The sequence below is a fragment of the Microtus oregoni genome, unplaced genomic scaffold (genome assembly GCF_018167655.1).
Source record: "Microtus oregoni isolate MIOR12 unplaced genomic scaffold, Mior012 000010F_ref0000083, whole genome shotgun sequence".
NCBI lineage: Eukaryota > Metazoa > Chordata > Mammalia > Rodentia > Cricetidae > Microtus > Microtus oregoni.
This window is the reverse complement of record NW_024543069.1, coordinates 31,889,802-31,898,193: the sequence shown is the minus strand read 5'-3', so window position 1 is coordinate 31,898,193 and position 8,392 is coordinate 31,889,802. Positions and strand designations below refer to the sequence as shown.

The window sequence follows — 8,392 nt, the reverse complement described above, 5'->3', positions numbered from 1 at the left end:
TGCCTCTCTTAGGATCCTCTTTGTTGTCTAGGTTCTTTGGGATTGTGAATTGTATGTATGTATGGGTTTTTCTTTGTTCTATGTCTAAAAGCAACTTATGAGTGAGTGCATATGATATTTGTCTTTCTGGGTCTGGGTTACCTCACTCAATATGATGTTTTCTAGACCCATCTATTTGCTGCGAATTTAAGATGTCATTAATTTTCTTCTACTGTGTAGTACTTCATTTTGTAACTGGACCACATTTCCATTCTTCAGTTGAGGGACATTTAGGTTGCTTCCAGGTTCTGGCTATGACAAACAATGCTGCTATGAACATAGTTGAGCAAGTGTCCTCGTGGTATGATTGAGTATCCTTGTTTTTTTTTCAGAAAAATAAAATTCAGGTTTATTGTTGGACATTGTTATACACATACATCAAACAGGCCATACATAAATAAATAAACAAACAAACAGCAACTTCATAAACAAAAAAAGGAAGAAAAAAAGAAACCTTTTATCTTTGGCCTTTTTAACCATCTCATACAAACCAACTACTTACAGTACATCTAGGTACATACACAAAAAAAGTTACTGGAATGCTCGGAATAAGATTGGTTTTTGTTTTTGTTTTTTTTTACAAGGTTTTTTTTTTCTGCTTTGAGATTATGATGAACATGGTCACACCACAAGTAAGTTTAGAAGTAGGACAGAGAATGCTCTGAAGGCTGGTCTGATAACCCGTTATCATCAAAAATGGCTGACCCCTAACAATATGTACAAAAATATAAAATGTAAATAAAAAGTACAAACAAATTTTTCTTTTAAAGTATTTTTAAGAAAAAAAGCAGGGCCTTGGAAGTTTTGTTTTTTTCCTCCCCTGTTGCAAATTCATGTTGTGGTTTTGGTGGGTTGATAAAGAGCGCATGTCATCTGTGAGTGGCACTGCCCGCTGTGACCACGTTTAAATTCTGAGACAGGAAGTGGAGGGTGAATAGGTCATGGCGGCCTTAGTTTAGCTTTTCCTTTGCTGTCATCCTCGTCAGTCTTCTGCTTCTTGGTGTCAGCATCATCATCCTCATCGTCTTCAGCTACCCGCTTGCCTGTTGGAGACTCATCTTCCTCTCCATCCATCTTCCTCACTGTCACCTTCTTCCTCCTCCTGCTCTTCATCCCACCTTCTTCCTCTTCTGCATCTACCTCATTGTCGGCCTCCTGCTCCCCATTTTCCTCATTAGCATTGCTGTTGGCAGGTGCATCTCTTCCATTCTCTGCCTCCTCCAGAACTTTCTTCTTCTCCTTCAAGTCCTTGGTGATGATCTCCGGAACTGGTGTCCATGGCTGCGTCTGACATGGTGGGGCACGCCGGTGATCCGCTGCAGCGAGGGCGAGATGAGTTTGAGGACTCCAGCGAGTGAGCTGCCAGAGTCCGCTGCGGAGGAGGAGGAGGCTGGCTAGCAGCGAGGGTGGCTGCAGCTAGCACGGAGCAAGACCAGGAACAATGCAAAGATGGCTTTTCAGAGCAGCCAGTGGGGCTGATTGAGTATCCTTTGAGTACATAACCAAAAGTGATGTTGCTGAATATTGAGGTAGGTTGTTTGTTAATTTTCTGAGAAACTGCCATACTGATATCCAAAGGTTCTATACCAGTTTGCACTCCCACCAGCAATGGAGGAGTGCAAACTTCACCCCACATCCTTTCTAGCATAAGTTATCATCAGTGTTCTTGATCTTGGACATTCTTATTGGTTGGTATAGGACGGAATCTCAGAGTTGTTCTTTGCATTTCTCTGATGGCTAAGGGCACTGAGCACTTCCTTAAGTGTCTTTTAAATCATTTTACATTCCCATGATGAGAGTTCTCTGTTTAGGTCTGTACCTCGTATTTTATTGGATTATTTGTTCTTATGATGACCAATTTCTTGAGTTCTTTACATATTTTGAAGATCAGCCCTCCGTCCAATGTGGCATTGGTGAAAATCTTTTCCCTTTCTGTAGGGTGCAGTTTTGTTTTGTTAACTGTGTTTTTGCTTTACAGAAGCCTTTAAGTTTCGTGAGGTCCCATTTATTAATTATTTATCTCAGTGTCTGTGCTACTGGGTTTATTTTTCAGAAGTTGTCTTTTGTGCCAATGCATTCAAGTGTACTTCCTACTTTCTCTTGTATGAGGTTCAGTGTGATTGGTTTTATGTTGAGGTCTTTGGGCTTGAGTTTTGTGCATGGTGATGGATATGGATCTATTTTCATTCTTCTACGTGTTGATATCTAGTTAGGCCAGCACCATTTGTTGAATATGCTTTCTTTTCTCCATTTTATGTTTTTAGCTTCTTCGTCAATAATCAGGTGTTCGTGGGTGTGTGGATTAATATCTGGGTATTTGATTCAATTCCATTGGTCCTCCTGTCTGTTCTTATGCCAATACCAGGCTGTTTTCAGTTCTATAGCTCCATAGTAGAGTTTAAAGTCAGGGATTATGATACCTCCAGAAGTTCTTTTATTGTACAGGATTGGTTTGGCTATCCTGGGCTTTTTACTTTTCGGTATGAAGTTGAGTACTATTCTTTACAGGTCTGTGAAGAATTTACTGGGATTTTGAAAGACATTGAATGTATCGATTGGTTTAGGTAAGATTGCCATTGCCATTTTTACTATGTTAATTCTACCTACCCAAGAGCATGAGAGATCTTTCATTTTCTGGTGTCTTCTTCAATTTCTTTTCAATGATTTAAAGTTCTTGTTATAAACTTGTTTGGTTATGGTTACTCTGAGATATTTTATGCTATTTGTGGCTATTGTGAAGGATGATGTTTCTCTGATTTTGATAAAAGAGAGCTACTGTTATTTTTTTTTTTTGAGTTAATGTTGTATCCTGCTACATTACTGAAAGTGTTTACGTGTTGTACAAGTAGAATTTCTTGCTCCATTTTTGGGGGTCGCTTATGTAAACTATCAAATCATCAGCAAATAGTGAGAGTTTGACTTCTTTTTCCGATTTGTATCCCCTTTGATCTTTCATTGTCTTACTGCTCTAGCTAAAACTCCAAAAACTATATTGAATAGAAGTCGAGAGAGTGGACACCCTTGTCTTGTTCCTGATACCTGTGAGATTGTTGTGAATTTCTCTACCCAAGAACATGAGAGATCTTTTCAGTTTCTGGTGTCTTCTTCAATTTATTTCTTCAAAGATTTGAAGTTTTTGTCATTCAAGTCTTCCACTTGTTTGGTTAGAGTTACTCCAGGATATTTTGTTCTATTTGTGCCTATTGTGAAGGATGATGTTTCTCTGATTTCTTTCCCCATGGGATTTTTTTCTAGTTCTATTAAGTCATTATTTTTTAGATACTGAAGATTTCTACTGGTCCATGTGGTTATATACTGTACCATCTGCATTGTATTTTGAGAACTATTTATTTGAAATACCAGTAGTATAATTGTTTTTTATTAAATGTTTCATATATACTAACTTACATGTCAAAAATTTAATTGTATCAACAGTCAACAATTATGTGACTTGAAATCTGAAGAAACTAGATTCTTTTCAGAAAGTAACCACATGAACTTTCTGTTAAATCTTAACTGACTGTTCATTTGCTTCCCATTTCTATTCTTATGTAAAGTTTTCCAAATCAAATGTAGTCATTAGGCTTTTTATCTCTAAGTTTGACGTGTTTCTATTTCTCAAAGTTTTGGTTTTCTCCTTTTTATTGTAAATAATAAATACTTAAAATTCTCAGCTTTCTAATTTTTAAACCAAAGAGTCAGAAACTTTCTTTTGGAAGAATAAGAAGATATCATTACATTTAAAGTATGATAATGAATAACAAAGATAATAGACTTTTGTCCCTTTTAATGCTTCATAGTAAGCTAAATGATTTTAAAATGTTTAATAATTTACTTTTAATATTTTTCTAGATATCAAAGCCTGCATATAGTAATATGTAGCATATAAATACATTCTTGGAAAGTCCAAATCTATATTTTTCTAAATTTCTGGCTTCAAATATGTACAGTTTCCAAAGAACATTATTTTTAATCTAAGTTACATATTCATTTTTGTAAATTTCAAGAATTAAAGCTACAGTAACTCCATTTTTTTTGTTTCATCACACATTTTCTGTTCTGTGTTCTCTGTAGAATACTTGCAGTTGTTACATTCTTATATAGATAGTACAATTTTCACTTCCATTTTCAGAGTAGGAAGTTGAGAATTAATACCTTTACTTAATTTGCCCTACCCATGTCATAAAAATAGACAAGTATTTGTCATCTCAGGCCAAGAGCAGAGATCTTCTGCATAGTTGCTTTCAAGAAAGTATTTAAGGGTCTTATAGTCATGGATCTATATCTAGAACATAGAATTTGTTCTTACAGGTTAAATTTACCAGCATGCAAATATAGAATAGAATTTGTCAATGATGCATTGACGTATTAATGACAAAGGCAAAAACATGGTAAAGGTCTTTGAAAGACCATTTCAAAAGATGGGTATATAAAAGTCCTTAAAACAAAACAGTGGAATGTAAGGTGTTGGGAGGTAGCTCATAGAGCAGTTTTCCATGGCTCATGAGAACTTATGTTCAATCTCTTGAATCCATCTGAAAGAGCCAAACATTGTGATGCATGCCTGTAAACCCAGATCTAGGTCATTAATTGCAAAAGAATCTCTGGTGTTGTTGGCCAGACAGTCCAACAAGTAATAAGTGAGTTCTAGTTCCAGTGGAAGACCCATTTATAAAATAATGTGGAGGGCGATAGAAGAGGAATTCCAATATCGACCTTGTGTTCCCACATACCCTTTATACACATGTACATGCACATGTGAGCACACAATCGTAAACAAATGGCTAAGTGCACAACTGGCAGAACAGTAGAAACGACATCCTGCGGGTTACCTGGTCTAATACATATCATTCACCTCTTTACCAGATGACAATAAGTAAATACATAGTTTCTGATGTCTGAGATTTTTTATTAATACTAGAAGACAAATAAAATGCTTTCTTTCTTGATGAAGTAATCATTGCCTGCGGTTCACAGATAGTTTCCTGTGCCTTCTTCATCTATTTGCCTGTACTGGGTGATTTTCCTTTATAGAATTACCAATTCCAATTTCTGACATCTTTTTTGTGGTCATGAAGTCATTCAAACCCTGATGTTTCATTATCTTTCATTATTTCCACCTAAGCCATACTCTTGGTAGCAGCCGGGGTGAGGGAAAGAAGCACTCCTTTCTGGTACTGTCTACAGCAGCCTGAGAAATTGTGTTTGAGACCTCTATTCAAGCCAAGCCAGGGTTCTTGACTCCACTGTAGAAAATATTTTCAAGAGAAAACAGTACGAAGCAGACATGGTGTTTACTTCAAGCTTTTATAATAAGTTGAAGCATGAGGGTTAATAGAAAGAGAGGCACACAGGGAATAAACACAGGTAAGCATGGGTGTGTGCTGACAGACTTATGCTCATCTCTGCAGAGCCAGATGCACAGTGTTGGTGGTTTCTAAATAGTATTGTTTATAGGGTTCTGTCAATACCCTCTCCCCGCTTTCTATCTTTTAGATAAATGAGATCTTAGAGTGGTTTTGGAGGTGATTTGGGTAGGATTGCTTCTGATATAATAAAGTCAGGGTAACAAGGCATGTGCATGGAGGTTAAGACATACTTTTGCTTTATGGGTTCTTGAAAATTAGAGGATTTCAAGGCGGGAAAGAAGAAAATCCTTAATTGATCACATGCTATGCCTTAAATATGTTTCCTGGTTATTTTAACATTGATACTTGAAACCTATATACAAAAGTATTCCTATCTTTCTGTAGGCTGATTTGTTAATTTGTTAATTCAACTAGAATTTTGACTCATACCTTGAAAAAGACTTCATCTAGATTCCAGAGTAAAGTCTCGTTTGACTCCCCATTGACCTTTAGTTTTCTTGTCTGTCTGTCTTGTCTTGTTGGATATCCCACTCTACACCAAATCAGTATTAGTTTATTAGGCATTAGCTTAATATTCCTCTTTAGCACACACCCGTTCAGATGCAGCTTCTGCTTTTAAGAATGAAAAATGTGTGTTCATTGCTACTTTGAATGTTTATTATGCTCTGGTTTTCTATCTTATATTCTTGAAATAAGCAAGAATCTTTAAAAGTGCTTTAGATCTAGCTGAAAGGTACCAAAATCTTGGCCTTTCATCTACTCTTACATGATTCCTCTTTCAAAGTCCACTGGCATTCTGATAAGAGAGTGCGCTTCCTCCTTTGGTCTCCATTTAGGAAAGCCTTTCATTCACTGTGGTTCGTAATAAACCTGGACAGAGACAGTTTGGACAAGCTTAGGGATAGTGTGCCCTTATTGCTGAGTGCACGGCTCTAAAATCTTTAATACTGTGAATTTACCATCAGTGGTTGACTCTAAACAAAACAATATACTAATTTCCGACACCTGAAAAGATTTTAAATATGCTGAAGCTCTTTTATGTCAATTACAAAGTGAAAAATACCCATTTTCTTTGGAAAAATATAAGATTCGTGGTTACTCAGTTACTGTTACACTGAGTTTGCATCCAGGCTTTTGTGTGTATATTATACTGCAAGTGAATCTTATGACTTGAGCCACAAAGTTTGTATGTGTCTCCTTGCTTCTTATTTACTGATATTAAACTATACGCTGGATGTAGTTGTCTTGAAAACAGGCATAAATACTCATGAGCATTCTCTTGTGGAAAGATAACACATAAAGCTAAATGTTACCTGGAAGAAAAACTCCTCTTAGAAAAGGGAAAAAATGTGAAAGGTGGTTCTGTGGCAGTAAGCTGGAATCAGGATGGTAATGACGGCACAAATTGATGATCAATGTCCCTGGAATGTCTTGATTCCCACTCTCTACAGATCACAGTCATGGTTATCAGGATGCTGTGCCTTAGAACTCGTCGTTTATTGGCAGTGCTGATGTGCGTTCTTGATCCATTTAAACTAGGGCTAGCTATTTTCATCATGTTATCCCAGGAAGATGAACAGAAGACATTCCAGAGAAAAAGCTGAGAGTGAAAATGGTTCACACACAGGTGCTTCAGCTACAGTGGTGCCTTTGTGTTTGGGGGTATAATGCACGCCTTCAACAGAAATCCCATTTTTCACATAATGTAATAACAACTGCCGTGATATAGTGATTGGTATTATCAAAAGTGCTGTGAGAGAATTGCTGTTATTATGAAAATCCTATTAGCAAGTCTCCGTGTGCTGGACATGCAGGGCAGATTTATTAAACAACCCTCTGCAGTCACAGTTTTACCAGCTAGGAAATACTATATCGTAATGTAGTTAATAAATGTGTCTAATTGCAGTATATAAAAGTGAAACACGGAATAGCTTGGATTGGCTTCTACGAGTGCCGAGACTATTTTGAGTAGATGTGATGAAGGAGAGACAAGCCTTGCACCCCACTTCTGTGCTGTCATGTGTCAAGTGACAGACCTTTAAGTGCACAGTCAGATAGACTAATAAAATGTTGGATCTTTTATAAAAAGCTGTCAGTAGATGGCAATGTGACTGTGTTATACTGCATTTTTATACCCTATGGACTGAAAATCTTGAGATCATTCACATTTGCTGTGTAAATTACTGTAACCCCCCCAAAAGAATTCCAAGAGCCCTTTTAGCCTATTCTTTGAATAATTGATAGTTAACAATGAAAAGCCATGCCTAGAATTTCCTAAGTGATCAAAGTTGTTTTAATTTTCCAGTGGTCAGGATTGAATAAAAATAATGTTACAAACTATACCATCAATAACCAGGGAACTTAGAGAGGTTCTCAAGCTCCAGTACTTTGAACAATCTCTACTAGCATCTCCCTTAAGCATTGCAGCAAGCCATGGCCCTTTGGCACCGATTTATTATTGGCTCCAGAGGAATGAGCTACATTGAAAATGATCCTGTTATGTTCTTTTTTCTTCCATCTTTTCCATGCTTTCCTGCCAGATAAATAACCTTTGCTATTTTTGACATTGTTTACGTAGACATCTCTGTTGCATGTAACGTGTATGCCGTAATATCAAATAAGTCTGCAAACTTAAAAGCATGTCATGCAGTTTGTGTATGCTCTAAGTGGATACATTGTGGGTTAAAAAACTCAAGGAATTAATATGAGGGGATGTGCTTAGTCTTATTGCAACTTGATATACCATGTTTGGTTGTTATTCCTGGGAGGGCTGCCCTTTTATGAAGGGAAACAGAGGAAAAGTTCTTAGAAAGGGGGAGATGTAGGAGAACTGGAAGGAGAGGAAGGAGGGGAAACTATGATCAAGATATATTATATGAGAGAATAAATTAATTTTGAAATAATTATGGAGTCTAGAGAGAAACCCTGGTTGGAATTTTTGTCTCCTAGACCCTGAATATTCTAATAAAATTTTGAGCCATTCT

General features: G+C 36.8%; 1 pseudogene; it reads right to left on the bottom strand.

Moving 5' to 3' along the window:
* Window positions 1-978: 978 nt before the first annotated feature.
* LOC121452758 lies at window positions 979-1,333 on the bottom strand (annotated as a pseudogene).
* Between the last annotated feature and the right edge of the window lie 7,059 nt (window positions 1,334-8,392).